General features: G+C 42.5%; 1 protein-coding gene across 2 annotated transcripts in view; it reads right to left on the bottom strand.

Annotated features, from left to right (window-relative positions):
• SPSB4 (splA/ryanodine receptor domain and SOCS box containing 4) overlaps positions 1-20,561 on the bottom strand; it is a 95,495-nt gene extending 74,934 nt beyond the window's left edge. The window contains exon 1 of one of the 2 annotated variants that reach the window (XM_058031229.1): positions 20,484-20,561. The gene's annotated coding sequence lies outside the window, so the exon portion shown is untranslated. Of the gene's footprint in view, positions 1-887; positions 997-20,483 lie in introns of those variants that run through there. The other variant, XM_058031227.1, reaches the window with a different exon arrangement.
• Positions 20,562-25,172: the final 4,611 nt, after the last annotated feature.

Here is a 25,172-nt window from a genome sequence, read left to right as displayed (position 1 = left end):
TTTGCAGCGTGGAGATATCTTATCAGGGATTGCTTCTGTCACCGGAAGGCAAACAGAGCACTGTGAAAATATCAGGTATGACTTAAGCACCGAAGGGCAGCAGCCAGCATCAAACCAGCAGCTGAAGTGGTAGCTGGCCATCTCTCTATATAGGACACTTCCCTCCCTGTAGCAGTCTGCACTCCAAGTCCCAGGCACAAAGAAACACGAATGATTTGCTGCCAGCACGGACGCTGCCACACCAACGCCGGAGCCCCTCCGGGAAGGAATGGGGCGGCGGGGGCAGCGCTCAGCCGCTCTGCCCTTGGTGCCTGGGCAGGAACAGCTTCCCAGCACACACAGCAAAGCCACCGCCGCGCTCCGAGCGCCTACAGCAACGCCAGGGCACATTCACTCAATACCTTCCTTTGTTGAAACTCAAGTCTCGCATACAAATTCAGACGAGGGTTCAGCTTCCCTCATACTCTTACGGAGAACATATTTTAATATTTCAGATTCGTCTAAACAACTGAACTGAGGTCTGGCTTTTACTGCCCGAAAAGCACCAAGTAACCACTGTAAAGCATTAGCTTGTGGCAATCGTGAGGCGAAAGGGTTTGCGTCCGGCAGCGCAAAGTCAGATACAGTCAGTTTATGAGAAACGTAGATCTCTAGTCATCCAACATCTAGAAATAATTCTCTTACGTAGCTCAAGAAACCAATTTATGTTGTAAACCACTTCACTATAAAGCGGAAAACGGTTCTCAAATGTACTTCTTCAAACACCAGCTTGAAACCCTGCACTACTAAAAACAAACAAGAAATCCCCTCACAAACGCGTCTTTACATACTGTGCAACAAACCACCGAAATCCCACGAACTGAGAGCTTCGCCCATCGCAAACTTACCATAAACCCCCGGCACGGCACCGCCACCGATCCGCTATGCCGGCAGAGAGCAGACACCGGCGACGAGAGGCGAAGCACAAGTAAACAAACTCGGGAGCCGCCGTGGCCGAGCTCGCACGCTCGGAGCCCGTGCCCCCCGCCCGGAGCGCCCGCCCAGCAGAGGCTGCTCCCGCTGCCTGCGGCTGCCCGGGGAGGCGACAGGAGCCGGGGGAGCCGCGGCTCGGAGCGGGGCGGGCGCCGCGCCCGGGGGCCCGCGGGCGCTGCCGGGCTCGGGGCGGCCGGGCCGCCCGGGAGCCCTGCCCGGGGGCGGCGGCCTGCGGCGGCTACCGGGCTTTGTGCGCGCTGCCTCCCCCTGCGCCGCCCGCCGCCGCCTCATGCGAGAGCCGGCACAGCTGGGGAGCGCCGTGCCCCCTCGCGAAAGCCGATCCCGCTGATCTCATCACCGCTGGTTACTAATCCAATGACCGCGGAATTAACAGCAGATGGCAACGCCCCTTCCCCCCGGCCCGGCCCGGCCCCCGCGGACGCGGCTCCGGCACCCGCAGAGCGCAGCGCGGCCGGAACGCCCCGGGCCGGCCCGGCTCCCCCCGCCGCTCTCGCGTCAAAGTCGCCCTCGGGCACCGGGAAACTTTCTCAGCACCGCGTCTGGCCGCCGCCCTACGGGCCACAGCGAGCGGCTTCGCACCTCCGGCAAAGCGCAGCAGCATCTTCCGGCGTGCGCTTCCAAGGGGAAGCAACAGGGAGGCGCCCGAAGTCCGGCCAGCGAGTCCCTGCGGGCGGCCCGTGGTGCGCGGGGCACAGCCGGGCCGGAGCCGCAACCGGGCGGGGGTCAGTGCCGCGCATCGGGCACCGCCGTGAAAACTCCGCACACGCGTCCTTGGGGCTGCCGGCAGGAGACGGAGGTTTGCATTCTGCGGGCTCTGTAAGCCAGATAGATGCGGGTGAAACTCTAATTATACTTCTGGCTGCCAAAACCAACCCCACACTTTTAGGTTCACGTCTTCTAGAAGGCTACAGGCAAGGCAAGTCCTGTCAAACCAGTGCAAGTTACAAAACAGTCATAAGGCAAGTGTTTCAATCGCTGCTCGTTAATATCAGTAAATAACAACCTGAAAAGCTGTGGTTTCTAACCCTAATAAGCTCGGTCTAATTCACCCTCCTTCCCCTCTGCCCCCAATATAGGTTGACACACATGTATTCTCTCATGTATGCAGTACTTGGGTCCACACTCAAGACAAGAAGTGTTACATTACATGCTGCTTCTGCTCAAGCTGTGCACTCCTCACCCCTAAACTAGATTATCTTCTCTTAGAGACCTTAGTGCAGAATGGTGACATAAAATAACTCTCTTCTAGGACAAGAAACTAAAAATTGAGAAAGGTGAGGAAAACCTTACTGATGAGTATTTTTTCTCAAATTCTGCTGTTCTACATACACTCTATACTTCCGGCAATGGAGAGGCAAAATTTCCCCCCACTCCCTTTCATGCTGATACTTATTTCTATAGTATTTTTATTTTTTTTACTAAAATGTTCAGACAGGCTTTTATGAAAAAACTGAGCCAGACAAGAGAAATATCCATGCTCAGACCATAAAAAAAATTGAAAGGAAATTCTGCAAATTCTTTGAGTCAATAAATCCTCCATATGAGCTGCTGTAAAACTGGCTGTGTTTCACACATGCCATGTGGGCAGAAAAAGTGACAGACAATGGCAGCACCCCTTCTGTGGGGACCTAGTGGTGCCTCCAGGGGTCAGACACTCCTGAACCCAAATGAAATCTTTTGAAGAGTATTAAACTCCAGTTTCTCTCCAGGCCCTGCACACAGACCCATCCCCACAGCCTTTGGGATGTACAGGAAATAGAAAGCACACAATGAATGGGAGTTTTCTATCTGCTCCACAGTTCTTTATGCCTAGGAGAGGCTTTCTGCCATTTCCCATTCCCTCAGGCAGTCTTTGTCTGGTTTATATATACATACATGGACATGAGTAGTCATCTGTGCTCTTAGCAGCAGACAAGTTAGTGAATGTAAATCCTCCTCTTGGATGTGACCACCAGATAATGTCTGTTCTGTGGCACTCAGTGGGAAGAGGAGCCCTGGAATGAGCCATGTCTGAACAGTCAGTGGGGCAAGTCTGTGCCTCAGAGGATGTTTTGCTTTCCTCAGTTTTTAACAGCCTTATTTCTCTTACGCCCTTCCCCAAAACAGCAGTGTCTCCTCACACTTCTTTTGGCAGCCAGCAGTGTTTCCCAGTGTAAGATGGGATGTGGTCCTTTGTGCCTGTGCCAAGCTTGATGCAAAAAGCGAACTTGGAAAGACTTTCTACATGGTTTGTAATACTAATACTACAAAAGGAGATTAAAGAAATCACATTAGAAGTTAAGCTTTGTATCTTTTCAGGCAGCTTCAGACACATAGGTCTGAAAAGTGCACAATGCAGAGATCAATCAGGCAGCACAGAGTTTTGGGAACACGCTTCATGTGCAAATGTGAAAACACTTGAGGGTGTAGAAAGTGTCATTTTGATTAATGAGGGCTACAACATGCTATTTGTAGATAGATGAGAATGTAAAAGAATAGGAAACAATCACCTGTTAAAATATTAACCGTGATTTTAAAACACACTTGAGCATGGTACAGATAGAGCCCATTCTTTTGAGCTGATCCTGCAAAATACCTGGGGAGGAAGAGGCACATGTTTGTGTAACACTACAAACCTTTCAAGATAAACTCTGTGACACAAAGTCAACAAAATGAACCATTTGGTACAGTTCCTGGAGCTGTGCATCACAAAGGGCAGAGCCCAGGCTGTGTCATAAGCACTGTGCATTGTTCACATTCCCCAAAGTCTTCCAGTACTTTGAAATTACCTCACAAAATAAAAATCACAGTCAGAAAGGAAATCTTGAGAATAACACCATGGTTAGGTGGTGAGGGCCAGGTGAGAAATCTTCTGCCTCTCCAGTCGCTTGGAATTCATGGGCAGAGAGTGGAGAGTAAAAATTGTTCACTGTTACCCATGAAACAGTAAGTGCAGTTAAGAAAAAGTGAGGAAAAAGAAAGTTGATTTAGATCAAGAAGATGGTAATCTGTTTTCTGTTTGTGTCTCACATGAGACTCATCATTTGAAGTTGTATCTTGGCATCTGATAGCAAACAGGCCAAAAAAATAGAACTGCCCAAATTTGTTCTTCCCCTACACACTCACCTTTGAGCTAAGTTCCCCCTTATTGCATGGTGAACCTTCCTACACCCTCAACTCCACTCAGAAGCAACTGGGAAACATTTCCTACACAAACTCACAAAAGTGCTGAGTCCTGATCCTGTGATCCATCTAAATAACTCAATCAGATCACTGATATTTGACCCCCCTGGTTTTTGGGCACTCCTGTATTTGGGGTGGCTACATCTGCTCTGGTTTGTAGCAGCAGGCTGAGCTGCTCTGCTGACATTCCAGGCTGCCCTGCAGCTCCCCAGCTTTGCAGACAGAGCTGTGTCCCAGCACAGGCAGGAGGAACTTGCAACAAAAGGCTGTTGAGGTATTGCTATACCTTGTGTATCTACATCCCTGGTATTCTTCCTCCTTCAAGACTGGAGTTCTGGGTGAACTAAGGTAACTAAGGTAGAGGGGAGAGTTGAGTGAGGCCACAGAGAAAAGGTTATAAGTTGATGGACAGTGTGGACAAAGCCCACCTAGAAATCCCTACGACAAAACTAATACACATCTGAGATTTATAGAACTGTGTTTCATTGCACCATAATTTCCATTTATGGAGCTTAAGTAATGCATATTATTCCTAACAGCCCTCTTAAGTACAGCAATACTGCAGTCGATTCCTACAGAGGAGCCCAAGTTCTTATGAAAATCTGTATTTCCATGCATTTTAGATATCCACATGTGAAAATGTGACCTTAACTATAAGCCTAAAGTCCTCAGAATTCCCACACAAGATGTTTAAACTTTGAGAGTGTTCCAGTCCTATAGCTCTGCTTCCATGCTGGACATTTGTTTGAAATTACCCAGAGAAGTGCAGCAGCCTCTGCCTTGCTCCAGCCATTCAAAACACTGTCTGGACTGAGCTTCTCTACCTGGGTGTTTCCATTCTGACCTGGCCATATCCTGGTAGCCATGAAATCAGATTTACCACTGCTCCTTGGAGCCTAGCAAAACTATTACCCAAGAAGCCAGGATACTGCATCTCTTAATGAACTGACAAATTGCTGCTGGAACTGAGATCTGCTTCCCTAGGCCACTGGGCAGAAGTTAGAATTTACCTTCTTAGAGTTCATCTCCCTACAAGCAAAGACAAAACCACACAGGGATTAGGAAATCAGCACTTGCCTAAATGTTTCCTTAGTTCAAAGATTCTTATGTGAGCATAAAGATTCTGCATACCACATTAGACAAATAAGGATGGCATTCAGAAATACTTAACAGTTCAAAAGTAGAGTATTTTAAAATATCACAAGTCCATCTATTCAAAAGTAGAGCTACCTGCACTCTCAGATGTGTTTCCAAAGCTTACTATGTACTTCATGTCCTGTAACACAGTCAAGTCCCTTTCCCAAACACATCAGATGAGGGGAAAAAATAAATCAGACTATAGGTACACAATACTCCCAGGTATGAAAAAAACACATCAGGAAAATGAATGGGAAGTTGAGCTGCTATCTCCATCAGAGCTCATGATCTCAAGGACTGTCTGAAGGAGCTGATTTCTCTATGGAGCTGGTATTAAAGTTTTTCTCTCAGGCAAAATTTCATTGGACAAAGACAACCATAAGTTTTCACCAACACAGAAACAAGAGAGCAGAAGGTTTTTAGGGAAGGGGTTTTTCTTAAACACTCCCTGGCCTGAGCCAGCAGTAAACAGGGTAGGGACATCTCAGAGGCTGCAACAGAGTCAGCTGATAAACAATGGAAATCATTATAACAGTACTGAAAACAATCCAAAAGTCATTCTACTTACTTATTTTGGGTTCTGCACAACCTAAGGAGCAAATTCCAGTGGTTAAATTCAAACACAGAAACCTCTGTCTGAGAATGGTCTCTGAAGTGGTAGTTCCTGTTTGGGAAGCTCAGAGAGCCTGTGCCTCCTGCTGGCTCCTCCAGCTGGCTGCTGCAGTCCAGGTCATGCAGGCATTTGCTTCAAACTTGCCTTGAGACTACATCAGACCCTTTAAGTCATTACAGTGCCACAAAGCCCATCAGAACCCGACTGGTGGCTAATTGACAACCCAAACGCTGTGGTCTCTGCTTTGAACTCCAATAATAACTGTAATCATATCTTGCACTAGCTTTCATTTCACATGGTATTACTACATCACACTGCCTTCAGTACATTGCAGGAATGAGATGGAACTGTAGGAATGTGGATATCAAGAGAAAAATGAAACACAGATTTTTCAGTTAGAAGAGATGGATACAGAGTCTGGGACAATGGCTGATACAACACCTAAACCCAGGGCAGTATAAAAGACTGCTGACACTGGACAAAATGTGGTTGTTTTGCTAAAGGACAGGACAGTGACACTGACAAGTTTGGGGTGCAAGTGGGTCCTCATTAGCTCACTTAAGTCTCTTTGATGCATCAATAGCATCTCACCTTGATTTAGATTAAATCATGACTGGTCCAACCTCCCTGGCTACATTTGGTCCCTGTGCATTCATTCTGTTACCTCAGCTACTACACACATGAAGGAAACTCAGGTGTTATTGATACTTTTGATAGTATTGGTTCTTGTCCATTGAGCCAGGGAGAGAATGGGTCTTTACGGCCTCCCATAGGAAAGTCTTGACTCTCTGTTTAGCAAGAAGTGGCTGCAATGGCCTTTCTCTCCTTTTTTCTTTTAATGTAAATACAACATCCCAAAATAATTACTTGTGGAAACCACAAGGTGCATACTTCAGATCACAGGCAATTTGGGTGAGCAGAACCACAGCATATTAACTGCTCTTCCAAATCCTGTCATGAGCTCATGTGGGCAGGTCTGTCACCCAGATTTCTCCACAATGTATTTCTGGAAATGTAAATAATAGTAATGTATTTCTCACACACAGTGCCCAGAAATGTTTTAACTGAAACAGACTGCTTTTGTTTCAAAACTTTCCTGAACTGCTTAGTGTTGAAATTCATGAGATTTCAACATACAACTGTCAGACAAATGAAGAGGGAGGTCCAAAGATGATCTGTTTTTTTTTTTTTTTTCCAAGTGCCACAGTTTATCCTGCATTCTTCCTTGCTTCTGGAAGAAAAGTTTTGCATTTCCCAAAACTTATGGAAGTTGTATCAAAGATGGATTTATTAAAATTCTTCATATAAAAATACACTATTGCTGTTACTCAGCACATTCCAGACAACCACCTTTGATTTAGAGGGTTTTTAAAATATACTTGTATGTATAATATTCTGGAAGCATTGGTACACCTAAGTCTTTTACTATTCTATAATCTTACTTTGCATGTTAAAAAGTCTGGTGATAATTACTACTTCTAAAAAGATTAAAAGTCTCTGTTTGGATATTAGAAAAACATGTCCTAGCAACATGCCTTGGAGAGCTAAAAAAATTTACATTAACACATTTTTTCATTTCCTTAAAAAACAACCAAACAAAAAACCCCAAACCAAACATAAAACCCTACAGCTTTGTTTTCCAACCCTGGAAAACTTACTCAAAGTTCACACTTAAGCCTGACTAATATCAGTGTGGATTCTTTGTTTTTGCTCAGACTGACTACCAACATCTGAAACTCCGTCTGAAACTCTCAGGATGTGCCACATTTTTCTGTTCCCTTATTTAAAGGGCAGAAGAGAGGGAAGAGAGCCTCAAAAGTTTTCAGTTGTTGCCACTGGAAATTTCTGGGAATACTCTAGAAATTGTAAAGTCTTCTCAAAATGTTTGTTTCAGTAAAATTAAACTGCTAAGCATTCCAGGTATCAAATATTGCCCATGTGAATTCAGAACACAGGAAAAAAGGCTGTTTTAGTGTCTTAGCTGCAATAATCTAGAAAGCAGGATATAAGAGACACTCTACTAATTTTATGATATTTTCTGGGGTTTAATCTTCAATTTCTGCAGTGCTTGTTTCCTCAGCAAACCTAATAAAGAGTTTTAATTTATTCAGCTTCCCTCTCTCCCCATTTGAGATTTACAGTGATACATATCTTCAGCAATTTTCCCCAGGAGATCTTGTTTCTTCAACTCGAAGGCATCCAATTCACCTCAGAAGCAAAGTCAGTAGTGTTTATTGTCCATTAGACAATTAGAATATGATTCTCCTGCTGCAGGCAGTGTCTGCAGGCAGCCATCTGGGGTCTGAGCACACAAAAGGCTGCTGGGCAGGGTGCACACACAAAAGCACCGTGGGGACGGGGAAGTGTGTGCCTGACAAAGGCCCCTGTTATCTCTGGGTTACCCAGGGGGTTTTTGAGGGTGCCACAAGCACTGGGGAGGCACCCTCAGATGGCAGAGCCCAGCAAGGACAGATGGTGAACAAAGGTGAAAAGCACACAATGCACAAGGGCCAGGAGAGCACTTCCACTGCTCCCTTCGGAGCTGCTACAATTCCTGGGACATCCTGGGCAGTGAAGGGAAAAGTGTGGCCCTGCAGGGCAGCAACCCACTGTTAGTGTTGTCTCTGAAGTGCCAGCCCTACCTGGGAGGATGCACGAGGTTTACAAGAGAGCTACCACCTCTGTGAATGACAACAACACAGGCTACAGCCAGATCCTGCTCTGGCTTTTTGTTTGTCATGGGAGACAGTTCACTGTCTGACTTCTGCAACAGAAACTCAGGGTCTGAGCAGACAAAGAAAACAATTGTCTCATTTGACACACTCAGCCATAATTCACTTATCTTCCAAATCGCTTAGGATTGATTTAAAAAGAGGATTCATAAAGTAACAAGCTGCCCTCCAATAGAACTTTTTCTTATGGTGGTTTATGTGCAGTTTGCACAGTGTCAGATACACTCTGGCATACATCCCACTGCTAACTAAACTCTGAAAGAGCAAGAGTTCTAGCCCATCTTGTGCTTTTTTAAAAACTAAAAGAAAAAAAAGGCTAAAATGTTTTACATCTTATTTAAACAGCAAGGATATAGTGACTCAATAGGCAATAAAGGCCAAATATTTAAATAAAGAGCAGGAATGTCAGCAGGGAAACAAAAAATCAGAGATCATAGCTCAATACAAGAAAGCATATCAGTCTTGTGATCAGGCACAATCCTTGCCAAATTCATAAAATACTTAAACTACTGCAGTTGCTGCTGTCTAGGAGAGAAAAGTCCTTCCTTTTTCCTTTTTGTAAAATTTTCTCTCTTGAAAAATATAATTAACTTCACTTGCATATTTAGATACACAAAGCAACCTCCTAATTTAAAAAAAAAAAATTACTGTGGTCTGTCTTTCTTCCTATTCTGAGAGAGACAGAGGAATATTTAAAAGCCTTGAAAGACTTTTCTTGTTTTGTGAAACATTGCCCAGGCATGGACATGTTCAGCATCTTTGGAAAGGTTGTCAGTTGTTCACTTTAGACTCCGAAAATTGATCCATGAACAAATAGTGGCTCTTTGTGGATCAGCCCACCTGCCTGCCAGCTGGGGGAAAAGGTGGTATTGTAGCAACAGCTGCTCCCACAAGTTGTGCCGGTTTTGGCTGGGATGGAGTTAATTTTCCTCGGAGCAGCAGTTTGGATTTGTGCAGGGAGCAGTGTGGAGAATGCAGGGGTGTTTTTGTTCCTGCTGAGCGGCGCCTGCACAGGCAGGGCTCTCCTGCTGCTCACCCCGGCAGTGAGTGGAGTGGCGGGAGGCACAGCAGGGACAGCTGATCCCGGAGAAGCTGCGGGAGCAGGGAAGGGGGAACATTCCCAGTGATGGTGGGGGCGTCCCAGGTCACCCTGACACTGCTGGAGCCCTGCTGCCCTGGGATGGCTGAGCACTGCGCCCGGGGCAAGCGATGAATGCATGCCTTGTTCTGCTTTACCTGTTGAACTGTCTGGAGCTCTGCTCATGAATTTTGTCCCTTTTACTCTTCCCGTTGTCTCCCTCCATCTGAGGGGAGTGAGTGAGGGGCTGTGTGGGGCTCCAGCCAACAGTACATGGAAGAACAAGGATGAGGAACACATGGAGGAGAGCTTTTATTCGGGAAGCAGGTGAATTTTGAATGATATCAAGATGAGCCAATTTAGACATGTGCCACTACCAAATCAGCACAGAGAAAACACAATGTAACTTAAAAAAAAGAAATCCAACAGAACTATGTTAATTTGTTTGGAGAAAGAATTAAAAAAAAAATATTCAGGACTAACATATATAGTCCCCTCTCACATTTGCAATTTTGGTTTAAAGGTTCTTAAACCTTGAGACCCAGGATTTTTTTTTTCATATTTCTATCACAGCAGAGCTCCAACCCTCAAAAAATGAAAATTAAGTGTGCAGCTGGAGATATCTTTGTTTTTTCACCTTTGGAGTTATACATTGCCATCAATCAAACAGTTGTGCTCATATCGATGTAGCTGAGTCAGGCAGAATTTTCACTGTAACAACCTGGTTTTCTTAGAAGTTAATGCTACTGGATATTTTGCCTCTAAGTTGAGCCTACTTTTCAAATTTTAGCCTGCATTTAGCTTGAGACCAACTCTATGCTACAAACACCATCCTACAAGCCAGTTAACAGCTCAAGCTCAATTTCTTTGAAATCACTCGGGAAAAGGAGGTTTAAGGGAAACTGTGGAGAGCAGAACTGGAAAAATTAAGATTTTTCAGTGCTGAAAGTTAAACAAGGACTTCATAAACTCTAATTTTTTTCCTCCATCCAGTTACTTGGACCAATACATGGCCTGCAACACAGCATTCCTACCTACAAGTAATTCACTTGTAATTAATTTCTTCCTAGATGCATGATCCAAAGATGTTAATAGGAGAACAGCATTTTGGGAAGGAGTGCTGTCACATACCTACTTGGTGACATCAGGAGGGGCAGTCAGTATATGAAACAGAATGTGCCAAGAGCTTCTTTTTATTTGAAAGACTGACTGGTTTGTATCTAAATTAATAATTGCACGGTACTATGGATCTCCCAATGCTGAACTCCAAGTACTTCAACTGTTTTCACTTAGAGAAAACTTCTTTTTCTTTCTTTTAATCAGACTTACCAGAAAACATCTTTAGGGGAAACAAAGTCATTGTTTAGCTCTAATAATGAACTACATTCTCAGGGTATACTCCAAAATATATTATAAAATGTCTTATGGATTCTGTATACATGGTATGTAATGGAACATTTAATATCTGCAGCTGCAGATTGTTCTGTCCAGAAAATATATTAGAAGAGTAAATTCTTCCCACTTCTGTCATATGACAGAAGAGCTATTTGACAAGAAAGAAAGAGGACATGGAACAGTAATCTTGTGTTGTTTGGTGCCCAAGTTGAGTTTAACTGGTAATTACACCATGTTCCTGCAGTTAAATGTGCCTGTAGTGCCAGAACAATAAACCCTATCTTGTGTACATGCAAAATACTAAACTACATCAGAACTGCCTTCCAAAAAGGCAAATCCACTCTCTGCAAGGTCTTTAGGGAAAACTGATACTACTTACAGGCTCCCTTTCTGTTTTTATAAGCCTACAATGTACCATTTAAAAAACCTCTCAGTACCAATAATGCTAATATACTTCCAAAATTCATTTGCTGAGTTTTTATCTAAGCAGAGCAGGATACAGTTCAGTGCCACAGAGGATGCTGACTCAGGTGGTTCTGCCCTGTCCTGCCATTATCTGAGATGCCCTCACTCATGGTTTAACTCTTGCCAGCAACTCACTCACTGCCCCTGTCGGATAGGGGAGAGAATAGCAAGAGTAGAACTGAATTTGTGGTGTGAGATAAGACAGTTTAAAAGTTAAAGCAAAACCCACACATTCAAGCAAAGCAGAACAAGGAATTCATTCATCATTCCCATAGGCAGGCAGGTGCTCAGCCACTCCAAGGACAGCAGGGCTCCATCGTGTGTGACAGTCACTTGGGAAGACAAACACCTTCTCTACAAAAGTTCCCACCTTCCTTCTTCCCCGAGCGTCACACGCTGAGCACAATGACACAGAAATTCCCTGGGGTCAGCTGGGGTTGCTGTCCTGGCTGTGCCTCCTCCCAGTCCTTGTGCACCCCAAGTCTCCTCACTGGTGGGTGAGGACCAGAAAGAGCCTTGATGTTATGCAGGGAACAGAATTAACTTGATCCCAGCCCAAATCAGCAGCTCCCCTCAGCCAGCAAGGCTGTGCTCATCCCTTACATTAGCTGCCCACCACCAGCAAAACACAAGCCACACATATACAAATACAGACATACACATCAATGGTGATACTTAAATATATATATGCATGTATGTATATACATATACCAACTTGGGCTTTTTTGAGTTAAAACAAGTTTCCGTGACATTTTTGTGATAAAGACATTCTTACCCCTTCTGAACACTCATTTGCCTCCCTTACCAACCAAAGCTGCAGTCTATTTCAGGTGTACCAAAAAAGGAGGACTGAACATTTGATAAGACATGAGACCTAAAATGTTAAATTTAAACACATATGGAGAAACTATTCTCTTTGCTCAGAAAAAGGAAAAAAATAGATTGTCATCTTGTCACCTCTCCTTGTCTGCACACAGTAGACAGAACAGCATCAGCACAAACCCAGTCAAAATTATATATTTCATGTATTACTGGAGACCATGTGGCCAACTGCTTTTGCCACAGATTTTTCACACAAGGAAGCATTAAAGGCAACTATTTCAATCATGGGTTAGGAAACCAAAGTTTCACATTAAACCGTGGAAGTAGGGTCAAGTTATTTTCCCCACCGTCTCATTTCCTGCAGCAATCAGTCCAATCCCAACACATATGATAAGAGAATTTCTGTTACTTCTAAATTTCAGACGATGCTCAGAGTTCTACTACATGGGTACTTTACAACAAAACCAGTGTTTATTTCAGTATGACTTGAAACAATCACGTTGACAGCAGAACTCCGGGCAGCAGAGGCAGTTTGAGGAACTGTCTGAGCAGCACCTCCTCTCTGGTTTTGGCAGGGGCTGCCCATGAGCTCCCCGGAGCAGGCAGGTGCCTCCAGCAGGAGCCTGCACAACCACACTGGGAGTGAAGCAGGGAGGAAAACCAGCCCTGCCTCCCCTACAAGGACCTGGCTGGATGCTGGGCACACAAGAGAGACCCTGAGGCAGCTCAGAGGAGCTACAAACTGCATTCTGCACCCACCTACTCCGAGCTGGATGGAGAATGATCCTCCATACCCTTTTTCCCCAGCTCTGCAGGAAGAGAGCAAAGCAATGCTGGAGTCACAGCCACAGGAGGTGATGGCTCAGGGTGTTAGGGGAGATTCTGCTGTTGCCTGTCAGCTTTAGGACTTGAGCATTCCCTGTTAAACCTGATACAATGGAGTAGGGGGGAGTGGTCAGTCCTTCCCTCCAGAACTCATTTGGGAGCACGGACCTCTCTTCCCCAAAATGAGTTACCATGGGATGCTGAAGTGAGCCACAGCCGTGGAGTGTGAGTCATCCCCGGGGCATCATTCCCAGCAATCTCTGCCAGTGGAGGAGGGAGGAGGACAGGCTGCTCAGGAATTGCACACTCACTGAATCGTAACCCAGCAGCTCTATCATTAAACTAATAATGTTACTGCCATGCAGAGAGCTCGAGTTCAGAGATGGAGTTAAATTGTATGTTGTCAAAATGTTGGCAAATAAATGAAATATAGCTCAAATGAAACTTCCCTTAATCACACCATAACATTACCACATGCTTAATTAGAGGCTTTTTTTAATTAAAAGAAAGTTATTTAATGGACAAGATAGTAAGCTTTCAGAAGTTATAAATATGCAGCAAGTTATTTATTATATAGCTGATCTCCCATCCATATAAATTGCTGATGCAGTTGCCACACACTTCAAAAAGCTTTTAGCTCAAGTTCTTTAGATCAACACAAAGAACTTAACCTTGACAAGATCCTTTACAATTTTATTAGGTTGAAAAAAAAAAAAATTAATTCCCCCCTACTGGACACAGATTTTTTTTTAAATACATCTCTCTGTCAAAAATGTTTTCAAACTCTAAGAGATGAAAGGAGGATGCTGCAGAAAACCCCAAACCGACAAAGAGCACGTTCAGTAAGAGGCACCCAAAGCAGATCTATTTAAAGAGAATGCTCTAAGCTGGTGCATTGTTCCCTGGGAGCCTCTGCGTCACAAACCCCCGAGCAGTGACTCAGCCTGCCCAGGAGTGCGGGCCTGCCTTGGGGGCTGCCAGGGGGCATCCATTCTCTTTGCTTTTGGCTTTCAAGGAGCAGGTGTTTGTTTTATTATTTAAATAATTGCTTGTTTGCCATTGAAACCTTGCTTTTGAGACATGGCTCCCTGTGAATGTGTTTCTCTCTCTGGGCTTCCAGATAGTTACACTTGACTTTGAATAAGGAACTCTTGAGAACATTCTCAGGGGTTTTTTTTCCCTGATAAAGTGGATCCAGCTAATTGAAAAAATTTAATACAGTTCAATCAACATCTCAAAATGCTAATTCAACTGCATATATTTGCAGATTTTCACTAAGCAAAAAAAAAGTGTTGATAATTCTCCTCAAAACAAAACAACAACCAACAAAAAACCCCAAAGTTACACCCTTTTCCAGGTAAGGAAAATCCCAATAAAATCTACACTTTTACCAACAAAAATGACAGAAAAAATTTTGACCCCTTAGTAAAAGATAATCTCTTTATGAGATTTCTAAAATGAAGATGCTAAACATATCTATGAAAATTAAATAAATTAAAGATCTAATTTAATTATGTAACATTGAAACTATGATGCAAGTAGCATAAAACACTGATGGGAAAAATTTAAAATATTAAGTGTAGAGCCCTTTATAACCAAATTGAGCCATAAGAAATTAAAAAGTAGCAAAAAATATATACACAACAAAATCTCAACATAACCATTTGTTGGGGGCTAGGTTTCTTTCCTTTTGTTCCTTTTTACTTACAGACTTTTTTTACCCATAAGTTGCTAAGAAATACTAATGACTATTTAAGAAAAACAAAAGAAGTGGCCAGGCTCAGGGGAGGAGGGCATTTGGTTGCACTTCTCTTTTCTGGGAGTTTCTCTTCGAGGGGCACAGAGACCTCAGGAATTGGGCAGGTGAAAGATGGGGCTGGGGCAGCTGCTGGCTCTGGGTTGCTCTTGCCAACCATGACACCATCATAAGGCACCAACTACCATTTCACAAAATGCAGGCTTTTGAAAATTATGTTATGTAGGAAGGTAGCTTGATTGATAACAATAATTCATGCTGCTGACAACAGACCTTGTAAATGGAAGTGTTGTCGCATTGGAAATATGGAAACTAAAAACAAAAACAACCCTCAATATTTGGTACAGATATCTGAAGGCATCTACAATTCAAATATATTTTAGGGCCTCTTTAGCCATTTCTAATTAAATGGTGGACTTATAAAAGTGAGTAGAATTGCACATAGCTCCAGTTAGTACCATCTTGCCACATAGCACAAAAAAGATGCTTTCAAAAACCAACCTGATATGGAAATCTATTGTTGCTCATTTCTATTATCAATCATTTAATTTATTACTGCTCATATCTATTATTGTTTCATTTCAGAGCACAGGAATTAATGTCTGCTAATTTCATTTACAATCAGCTCTAAAACAATGACAGCATTAACTAATCTTCAAGGCAATGTACCAAAGTCTTAATCAACATCAAGCGCTGGAGGAACTGTGGTGGGCAATCCCTGAGGAGCAGCACGAAGGCTGGTGCAGCTCAGCTGTCCTGTCCCCTGTCCTGTGACACCCCCACAGGGTCACTGAGCCAGGGGACAGTGGCACAAACCTGCAGAAAGCCCAAGGAACACATGCAGCCTCCTATTCCACAATCTGTGAATCCAAGGAAAAGGAATTGAGCTAAGGCTGAATGTTTCTCCTCCGTGCTTTTAAGGACAGGTTCCAAGGGCAACAGACAACAAAGACATTTCCAGAAGTGTGTTCTCATTACTGCTGTGCTTCAAGCAAGCCAGGAAAGTCATTGCTGACCTTGAGCCAACAGGGAGGGGAAAGTCTTGTAAGGGAAAAATATTCCTTAGCAAAACAACCTACAACCTGGAGGAAGCTCTCCCTGTTTCCTTTGCAGTCTGTCCCGCCAGGGCTCTTTTGCAAAAGTAGAGTTCTCTCTGAATAAAAAAACCATCCTAAAATTGGTTAAATGCATAATTATGTTCTTTCTAGAAAAAAATAAATCTCAATGTATGAGTTAACTACAATTTTCTAAGCAATTCACCACGTAGATTTTCTTAGAGCAGAACAAAAAGGATCAATTTAGTGAAACAAATCAGTGTTCTAGTGAACCTACTCTGAAAGAGGTTGTTTTTAGTAAGATTGAGGAAAGCCTTCTTAGATTAGGATCTATTATTTTAAGCTTTATTTCTTACTTTTAGAAAGTTATATTTACATGCATTGTCATGCATCTGTCTCAGAACTATATATTTAGATTAAATATGCTGCTGATACCTTACTAATGCTATCCCTGTGAAATTTTCATGTTCTGGTAAAAGTTTACAAAACTACTATGAACTGTCAGGGCAGGTGTTTTTTAAAGCATTTCCTTAATTACACCTGTTTTGTAAGTAGTCTCACTGTGAAATGAGTGGCAGATTGGCTATGTGTCTGAAGAACATTTGTTTGCACAAAGTTTACTCTTTGAACACAACAGAAGGAAAATTCTACTATGCAGAAAACAGAAGTCAATCACAACTCACTACACATGGAGACACCGATAGTCACTGAACAGACAAAATGCACATTAAAGCTCCTCAGAGAGATTAAAATCTTGCTTGGAGCAGCCTTTCCACATCAACAGGTTCTCAGATTGCTGTGATTCAGAGGCATTACCAGGTATGTTTATGAAATGAAGTCATCAGAAGCCGTGGAAGGCTGCCCAAGCCTGGCTGCAGAGGTGTGGCTGAGAGCCCACAAGGTCTGGGTGTCCAAGCTCAGGACAGCCAGAGCTTCTGTCCTTTCCCTGGAGACTCATCCTTGAGGGGGTGTCTATAAGGATCTGAGCACACTCATCTAGAGATCAATTAGCTATGAGACAATTACTGTTACCTCATTAATCACCTGCTGGGGGTACCTGTGTGTTACTTTTAGCTCTATGGGAACCCTGAGCCTCATCTGAGACTGTAAAAGTAGAAGCACTGTTCAACAGCATGAATACACTGATTTCACCCTCAACCAGGGGAGCACTCATTTCCCCACATAAATCAGAAAACAGCCATATATGCACCACCAGCTTTGCAGAAAGTGAGCAACACAAATCCATAACTCATAGAGCCTTTTGCTTCAGTAATCCTTAATGTTATTCATAGACTTCAACTCAAAAATAGAACTATTTCTTGAAAGGCTGAAAAGACTGAAATCACTACATGAAAGCTTATAAGAACTGACATAGTCCCCCAAAATATGGTAAAAACATGCAGCTACTGCATTAAATGCCATTGCACAGCCAATGCAAGCATGCCAAAATGGCTGTAATCCACCCTTAACAATTTGGGAAGTTCTCCAAATTGCTGCCAGTTTTAGATTACTTGCACACAATCAGACATTTGGTTCGCTCTTTCCTCCTTCCTGGTTAAAAAAATACTGCATTTCTTATTTTCAAACTATCACTACAGCCACAGAGCCGTCACCTTATATTTTTAAATAATCAATAAGACCAGAAATCTGAGAGGTTGTGATGATAATGGTTCATGAAATACCTTGAAGTTTCAATAAGCAAAGCAAAAAGTAAACAAGCTACATGAGTACAGTGCTCTTCAGCTAACCATTTTTATTTTGTTCTGGTAAAGATGTAAAGATATGAACCAGCCAATAAAAACATATCTGTCTCTAGCATAGCTTGGTGGTAAAGGAACAGGTATGGTAAATATTCACAAATACACTTTCTCTGATTTCCTGCATGTGCTTCACCTCATTTGAACTGCCAGAGCAATGCCTTATTTGCATCAAAGTAAATGACACAACTCTGTCCTGCTCCTTGTTACTTCACACAGATTATGATCTTTATCACCTCACCCTTAATTCTTAAAGCTGCAAATTAGACAGCAACACCCATTGTACTGTCAAGATCACAAATTGCAATGTCAGCCCTTGGCTTCATGCTCTGGCTCAGTGGAAGGAGTGGCCATCTGCACAGGTCTTTAAGCAATACAGACTATGCACATTTATTGTTCTTTACCACAGCAAGTTCAACATGGAAAGATTTTCAATCCTAGTTTTGAAAATTTCAAAACTGCATCTAATTGTACATGAAGAACTATTTCAATAGCAAAAAGTATTTCAATGATACCACAATATGTCACCTGAAAATTCAACTTGAGGATTGATCTGAACATTTTACTGAGGAAAAGGTTCTATTGCTCAAGGAAATATTGTGGTGAGACCCCCAAGATCCAACAGCCATAACTGTCTACACACACTCCTTCTCCACCAGGTAGTTCTTGCCATGAGGCAGTGAGAGGGAAGCAGTGTGAGGGTTCACCTGACACCCAGCTCTGCTTGAATTCAAGCTCTGTGTGATCTAAACATGAGATTTTTACCTTCTCATTAAACCAAATTCTACAGCTGATAAAAGTCAGAACTGCCCCATTATCATGGAAAAAAAAAAAAAAAAAACAAAACCAACCGGAAACCTCAAAGTTTCTGCCTGCCACCAATACCTTCTCTCTCCATCACCACTGACGCCTTCTGTACCTGGAGAAAAGCCAAAACTTACAGAAAGGAGGTTTTTAAAAGGATTTCTGTCATCCCCCTCCACTTTCATTTTTTTGTAAATGATGTTGTTGCCAAAAATATAACAAAAAGGTTTTGCCTATTCACCATCACTCCTGGAGGGGGAGAGGGGGGAAGACAGCCTATCTTACAGTTCAACAGACTTGCAAAAATTGTGCCCTAGGAGTTTTTAAATTCTTCTGAGATCTTTTAGAAAATCAGATCAATACAGTCTTGGAACAAGTGTTTGATCCCCTCACTCCTAAGTGAGTAGTTTTGGCTTGTCATCCCCACAGAAGAGTTGGAGTTTAGGGTGCCTCACTCATTTGTTACCACTCCACTTGGCAATCTGCCATTCTAGGGGTAGTGACAATGGAGTTAAAGCAATTTTAGAGGGTGTTCCACTGCCCTATGTTTTTGATAACACTCTACTGTATAAGCTACCAAAACATATCTATTATTGTCTTATTCCAGGGACAAAGCAGGAGGAGGTTAAAAATTCTCAAACAAGCGTAAGAATTTGCACCCAAAATCTGTTTGTTTTAACACAAATTTGGGGTTCTTTGTTCACTACAAAAATAGTGTTCATATTTATTTCTTTTGGGAGGAGCACTCAGTTTACTTAAAACAAAGACATCTGTGTTGCTGTGCTTCTAAAACAAAGCTTGACTTACAAAATGTGATTAAAATTTCTAAGTGCTAAGAAATACCCTTTCACTTGAAAATTTTTCATGTTTTTTTTTTAAAGATAGTCTGGCAAGGTCTAGATTGTTATATTTTCTTTTGAAACCCCTCTAATGTGGAAAGACCATGGAGATGTTTTCAGAGAGATGACAAGAAATGCAACTGTAAAAGAAAAAGAACAAATTTAAAGAAGAAAAAAGCAAAATATATCTAAATTATTGGCTTTGAGGGTTTTGATTTGGCTTGGTTTTGTATTGAGTAAATGAAAACAGAAGCCAGTCTCAGCAAATCTAAAGCTTTATCTTGAATCCACTTCAACTGTACCAATCACACAGATCTCAAGGTCTAAACCAATTTGAGGCCACACACAGTTTTTTGGGGGCAAACCATTATCAAGCTTCATATGCATGGCCAAGTCCCAAACACTGAGCTCCAGCTTGTACAAACATGCACATGAATAGGACCAGCATCTCAGAAAAAAGGAAGAAAGATGTAATTCTAAAGTGGCCTCAGAACGTCCCCAACTGTAATTGCCTGGAAATAATACAGTTCTGCCACAGTATTTGTAGTGCAACATTGAGGAAATTCAGTTATCAGTTTTGGGTTTGGCTTTTCCCCTACCCCACACTCCCCTGCTTTCTGTCTTTGCATTTCTATTCTTGAGAAAGCTTTAATGCCTGAATCTAGATAGTTATGGTACAGGTCAGAATAAGAGCATGTTCATGGCCAGACTTTTTGACTAGAAAGATCACAGAAGGAATCCTTAACTCTCCCTTCTAGACTTTCACTGTGAGACAACATTGAGAACCCCCAATACAATTTAGAAATAGAAAATAAGTTTGCTCTGCATTTCCCAGGATAGTCCTGTTCTACAGTTGTCATTTCTACTTTTAGACTGATACCTCAAATTCACACAGTGCCAGGTAATATTTCCTTCCTTCTCCACTCCTTGCTGGAAATCAGTGAATTGCTGTAAATAAAAATCCCCTTGTGTGTGGTATATTAAATAACTGGAAAAAACCCACAACCCCCCAAAACCTCAGCCCCTTCTCCTGCATTCCTTCTCACTTACCACAGTCCCAGTCTCTGGATGGCTTTGTAAATGGCCATCTCTGCCTTTGCAGGGAGCATCCCAGATGTGTGAGGCTGCTCAGTTTTTGTACATCCCATATGGTGTGAAACACAAAATGAAACAGCACAGTAGTGCAAGTTTTAGCTCGTATGCTCCAGACAGAATTGACTTGGAGAAATATGCAGTCAGCTGTGCCCAACACTCTGTGTTCCCCCCTCTGTTCCTCTAAAATAAACATTCCAATCCCTTCCTTCCAAACCCATCTGACACATTACAGCAGCCCAATATCGAGTGCCTTACTGCTGTTATTTTCAACACTGCATTTTCATCTGCAAAAATAATCTAAGAATGGGAAAATTCATTTTCCCATGAACTTAGATCAGCACGACTCACTTCTCCCCTTCCCCTTCTTCTGAGAGAGGTGGTTCAATACAAGCCCCTCCCTGGCAGCCAGACAATAAAGCTGCAAATAACTTATTCTGATCAAAGCCCCATCTGCTTGGCAGCAGCAATTCAACTGCACTTGTGGTTTTTGTATGGCTGCAGCTTCGGAATTGAATGATCCTTTCATTTAGATGGAAGTTTAAACAAAATATGGTAATTAGCATCAACCACTGCTTTCATGGCTACTGTCTACAAAGACATCTCTAATAAAAGGACTTTGCTGCTTTTCCATCTAATTACACAACATTGTTGAACAATACAATTTAAATTTAAATCAGGCAGCTCTTTCTTGAAGTCAGTTAACAGACTTCCTGTATTACACTACCTATCAATGGTAGGGAGCAGGACTAAAATGAAGAATTCCAACTCCAAATCATCTCACTGGATTTTGTTTCACCATTTCCTGAGGAATATGGCTGAGGTTGGTAACATTTAGCTCTAATCTTGCTAGTATAAAACTACCTCTCTACCTTTCAAAAGAAAAGCAGGATTTAAGCTTTTTACCAGAGCAGGGCGAAAAACCAGGCATTATACAGCATTGCAGTTTTATGACATAATAAAAGATGCCAGCATACAATGATGAATGTTTTTAATGAGACATCCACAGTGCTGTACTCAATAAAAATTTTTATAGGCACAATCCTAGGCAATATAAATAAGAGGAAAATTAATTTATTATAACCGCTACCAGTTTTTTGTTTAGGTACTATAATTTCTCATTACAATAAAAACCAATAATGGAAAAAAAAAAACTTAACCCCCTAAAAGAGTATTTTTGGCAAATGATGCTTTTCACAATCACATTGGGCTGAATGTACCTGGCCTAACAGTGAAGCCAAGGTGGGCCTGACCTGGGGTTGAGAGAGAAACCCCTGGGGTACCTCAGCAGATGCTGTAGAAAATAGCCAGTGGCTCAGCTAAAACACTTAGTTAATATTAGCCCACAACACCTGACTGAATAGAAAGATCTAATTTGGCCCCCTCACTGCTGATGAGCTGATAGGCAGGAATAAAAAATACAGTTTTAAAGCCTCTGGCTGGGGCAGGGATTTTGACACATGAATTCCCTTAGGCCATTCTGACAACTCCAATCTAAAGGTTTATCCTAAAGACTTTTCTTGCCACCTCCTATTTGCCAAGTGAAACAAAAAGGGCAGGTATCTGAGGGAGTCATGTATTTTAGCAGTATGAGTTATAATTTGAGGGAACAGTTTTACTGTGTACTGACATGCCTGTGAAACTCCTCTTTAGAAATCTGATTGGAAGAGAAAGCTCCAGATTGGTAAACGGCACCCTCCATTAGTTCCTAAATGATGAGAGGAACACAAGGCACCAAGAGAGAAAAGGTTTTGGTTTCAATAACATCATCTATTGTGCATTCCCCAAACAGCTAAATCCCAAACAGATTGGGACCTGGAATACAGAAATACAGCATTCCTCACTTACATCCTGTTAGAGGGCTGAACAGCAAAACAGAGCAAGTTCAAATAAAAACTCTGTGTTCAATCCAACAGCTTTTAATTGCCATTCCAGGGAAGTGCTCTCCCACCCAAACACCTCAGGCAGAACAACCTGAAGCCTGTCATGTCCCACCACGCAGCCCAGCTACTCTCAACAAGCCATGATTTCCTGCTCTTCTCAGCCTGAGCTTTCTCTCACCTGACACATAATAAGCAACTCATCCACCAATCCTCCTCACCTAGCAAAGAAACACAAACACTCTGCAGTTTTCCACTGGGGGGAAAAAACCCGAAACCGTAATAAATTACCATATTGACAATTTTGGAGAAAGGCAGCAAAAAAATAGAAACTGAAAATGATACTTGTCAGGAAACTGCTTGAGAGCCATTCAGCTGTGCCCTGTGCAAGGAAAGCTCATCTTTTTTCATCTGGAAACCTTCAGCAGACAAAAATAGGAATTCTCACCATAAATTACTGCTTTCTCCAGAATTCTTTTGCCTGTGTCCTCTGGATTACATACTAAGGTGCGTTTAGCAATAGTCAATACAAGACTCATGAATGATTAATAACTTTCCTATTATGTGATACTGATGGTTATCCCCGTGTTAAGGGACAACATTTCACACAAGATACAATACAACTGATACCCATAAGGCTCTGAAACAGCAGAGACCTTTCAACATCCTTTAACCATCTGCAAGGACTCTGATTTCCTTGTATCTACTTCCCTCACCCAACAGGGTGTCTGTCCTGGCACTCTGACCAGGAGAAGATGGAAGTTTGTGTCTGGGTACAGTTTCCAAATGTACTTTATAAAGGTATAATTTTGTTTCATTTATAATCCAAATACATTTTTGAATTTAGGGGGGAAAATAATGAAAAAGCAATGTTCTAAGGTATATTTTTAGCAGGAACGCTGCCAACTATTGTGCCTTTAACTGCTGCAAGCAGAAAACAGCATTAACATGAAAATTATGTGCCATGTGCACATTATCAAAAAATTACCTTCTGCCCAGAGGAAAAAGTACTTGCCAGTTGCACAGGTAGTGCCATGCCAGGACAAACCCAAGGGGATTTCATTATCATACAGCAATTTTGTGTGGAATTTAACTTGAACCTTTCAGCAAAGAGCATTAGCTACACTGAAAACATTACTGCTAAGCAAAACTGAAGTACCCCCAGAAAGGAAAACCATCCACACTGCCATGGCTAGGGCCACACAGGCTCAGAGCTGCAGCTGATGGAACAGCTTCCAGGGAGCACAGGGAGATGGAACATCCCTGAGGAGAGGCTCCCAGGCTGGAGCTGCTGCCACATCCAGCTGCAGCACAGCTGGCTCAGCCTGCACAGTGGGCACTGCCCGCACATTCCATCTCCTGCTTTGGGCCACAGGGGTTGTTACTCTGACTGCACCATGAGGTTTGGGAAATCACTTTTTTCCTAGAAACCTCTCACATTATCGGAAATACATATTAAATGTAATCAGATTTGCTGGTCAGCTTGCTGTGTCGTTTCTTTAGTTTTTCTTTATATCAGAACCAGATGGCAAACACAGAAAATATTCAGCTTCCCAGCACTTCATCAGCTGCTTCAGCAAGCCCTGACAAAAACTGCACAAGTATCCCGGTAGAGAATGGCAGTGGTGCAGCATGGAAGGGGGCAGTCAGTCTTCCTCATATTAAAAGCACTACAATTAGACACTTTCAGTTCCAGCAATGACAATGATAAATGCTCTGTAACTCTAATGGTAAAATTTTAAATACTAAAAAGGCATCAAATGTGGATTGAAAGGCACCATGTCAAAAAGAAATATTTTCCTTCCATGAAAAACAAAATTCCTTTTTTGTACTGTAAATGGCACTAAAAATAAATAGGGAAATGTGGGTGTGGAACGCAGTGGTTTTTATGGAAAGCAACCCACAAAACCCACGATGCATATGAAGCTCACATTAGTCAACCTGGGACTAAACAATGAGTCCTGAAGACCTACAGGTAATAATTTTGCAGTATTCATCCTCTTGAAAGAGAGTTCTGGAACCAAGGGAGCACTCCAGGTGCTTACAATAGCTCAGTTATCAGACATCTGCAGCTTCACATCATCAGGAAAAGATGGGTTTGAACCTCAGGAAAGTTGATTCTCATGGAAACACATTCCCACTGACAAGCAGCCAGGACAAATTCATGCCCACCACAGGCACCTGTATGTGTTCAAGGTTCATTCACACAGGGGAGGCTTTACTTTAGAGCTACCTTTGAAATGTGTTCCCCCCACCTCAGGTTAAGGTAACACCCAATCTAATTCCAATCTCCCACTGGCAGACCAGCTACTACCAGCCAGGAACACACTGCCTGCTCCAACAGCCTGGGAGGTGCCCTGACAGAAATTACAGCAAACAGTTCTCAAGGGGAGGGATGAATACACAGACTGCAGTAAAACTCCACATGAGATAGTTGCTCAGGATATCATGTTTCCATGAAATGTAGTTGCAATTATCCAAAGCCATTATTATGAATATTTTTCCCAGTAAATGCTGTCACTTGGCAGTACAGCGTATTTATTTCATTCCACTACCTATAGGTAGTTCCTTACTTTCAAAGCCAAGCACAGAAAGCCTGCCATGGAATGCAAATTTCATGTTATAAAATGGTGAATTTTTTTTTTATTAATAATGAAAGGAAGAAACAAGCCTGCCTCTTCCCCCCCTTCCTGCTCAGCAACACTCGTTTCTCAATGCACCTACTGATAAAACTGTCCCTCACAGGACTTGTCACAACTCACCACTA

Source organism: Melospiza georgiana, chromosome 10 (genome assembly GCF_028018845.1).
Source record: "Melospiza georgiana isolate bMelGeo1 chromosome 10, bMelGeo1.pri, whole genome shotgun sequence".
NCBI classification, from domain to species: Eukaryota; Metazoa; Chordata; class Aves; order Passeriformes; family Passerellidae; genus Melospiza; species Melospiza georgiana.
This window is presented reverse-complemented; position numbering and strand designations above follow the sequence as displayed.